Raw genomic sequence first — 2,235 nt, 5'->3', positions numbered from 1 at the left:
AGCTCAGGGTGGATTATTGGGAATATTCCCCATGGAAAGGGGGGTCAGGGATTGGGAATGCCCAGGGAGGTTTGGAGCGCCCATCCCTGAGGGGTTTCCAGCCCTGTGCATGTGGCACTTGGGGACATGGGGCATGGTGGCCCTGGCAGTGCTGGGCATGGCCGGGCTCGATGCTCTCGGAGTTTTTCCCAATTCCAGGAGCAATTCCCGGTGGAATTGCAGATCCAGCTCTGACCAAGGGCAGCAGCGCCCTTTGGGGAGCTGATAAGGATCCGGGCTGATAACGATCTGAGCTGATAACAACGGTGTGATCTGATAATGACCTGAGCTGATGATAACGATCTGAGCTCATAAGGATGCGGGCTGATAAAGAGCTGAGATAACGATCTGAGCTGCAGATAAGGATCCGGGCTGATAACGCCAAGGTCGGGGGCACCCCGAGCCGTTCGCGGAATTGCCTGGCCCAGCTTAGTGGGATAAGAAACGTCTGCACCTTCACACGCCGGGAAATTGTTGGGAGGATTAGGATCAATGCCCAGGAAAGCACGGCGAGAGCAAACAGAGGGAATGAGGCTGGAGAGGGAGGGAGGGCAGGGCTGGAAATCCAGGAGCAGCATTTCCAGACAAGGAGGGATTTAAAAATACACCTGAAAGAAAAAAAATCCCGATTTTTGCCACTCAGGAGAAATGAATGCCCTGAAACAAAACAAAACAAAACAAAAAACAAAACAAAAAAAACCCCCAAAAAACAAAAAAACAAACCTGATTTTTACCACCCAGGGAAAAGTGAATGCCCTGATGCTCTGAAACAAAAAAATCCCGTATTTTTGCCACCCAGGAAAAATGTGAATGCCCTGAAACAAAAAAAGAAATCGCGATTTTTGCCACCCAGGGAAATTGTGGATGTCCCTTTTTGCTGTGGGATTTCTGCTGCTGTGCCCCGTGGCTGCAGAACCCATCATTTCCCATTTTCCTCTTTCCTTCCCCCCTGCAGAAGCAGTTTCTGATTTTGGGTAACTCAGCACCGATCCCCTTCAGTGAACCCCAAATCTCCGGGGGAAAGGGATGGAAAAGGGGCTCAGAGGGGTGAAAAGGGGAGCAGGAAAGAGCAGGGAAATGGTATTTTGTCATTTCTGTTTGCTTTTCCTCGGAGCTATTGCTAAAACAGGGTTTGCTGCTGACTGAGGTGGCAGCTCCGTGGCCCTGGGGACAGGGACAGGACAGGGACAGGGACAGGGACAGGGATGGGACAGGGACAGGGATGGGACAGAGCAGGGACAGGGATGGGGACAGGACAGGGACAGGACAGGGACAGGGACAGGGGGAGGGACAGGGACAGGACAGGGACAGGGACAGGACAGGGACAGGGATGGGACAGGGACAGGACAGGGCATGAGGAGCAGGACCCTGCTCCCACCTGGCCCTGCCATCCCTGGGCTTTGGGATCGCTGCTGGAGGCTCTGAGCTGTCCCCAGAGCCCTGCAGGGACAGCCCTGGCCCCAAACTCACCCAGCCCCAATCCCAAACTTATTCCTGTCCCCAAACCCAGCCCTGACCCCAAAACCAGCCCTGGCCCCAAACACATTCCTGACCCAAACTCACTCAGCTCTGACCCCAAACTCAGCCCTGGCCCCAAACTCAGCCCTGGCCCCAAACTCAGCCCTGATCCCAAACCCAGCTCTTCCTGTCCCCAAACCCAGCCCTGACCCCAAAACCAGCCCTGGCCCCAAAACCAGCCCTGGCCCCAAACACATTCCTGACCCAAACTCACTCAGCTCTGACCCCAAACTCAGCCCTGACCCCAAACCCGGCCCTGACCCCAAACCCAGCTCTGACCCCAAACTCAGCCCTGGCCCCAAACCCAGCCCCCCCAGGCTCCCTCTGTCCCCCAGCCCTTCCCCAAAGGAAACCAAAGCCATGGATCCAACCCAGCCCTGCCAAAGCTGGGAAGGCTCCCTGTGCCCCAAATCCATCCCAAATCTGTGTGGGGATGAAGGCTGCCCCAAAATCATCCCCAAAGCTCTGAGTGAGGATAGAGCTGCCCCAAATCCACCCCCAAGGCCCATCCCAGGATGGAGCTGCCCCAGATCCATCCCAGGCTCCGTGTGAGGATCAGGCTGCCCCAAACCCCAGATCCATGTGAGGATCAGGCTGCCCCAAATCCCAGATCCGTGTGAGGATCAGGCTGCCCAGATCCCAGATCCGTGTGAGGATCAGGCTGCCCCAAATCCCAGA

The sequence above is a fragment of the Geospiza fortis genome, unplaced genomic scaffold, assembly GCF_000277835.1.
Source record: "Geospiza fortis unplaced genomic scaffold, GeoFor_1.0 scaffold148, whole genome shotgun sequence".
In the NCBI taxonomy this organism is placed as follows: Eukaryota; Metazoa; Chordata; class Aves; order Passeriformes; family Thraupidae; genus Geospiza; species Geospiza fortis.
This window is presented reverse-complemented; position numbering follows the sequence as displayed.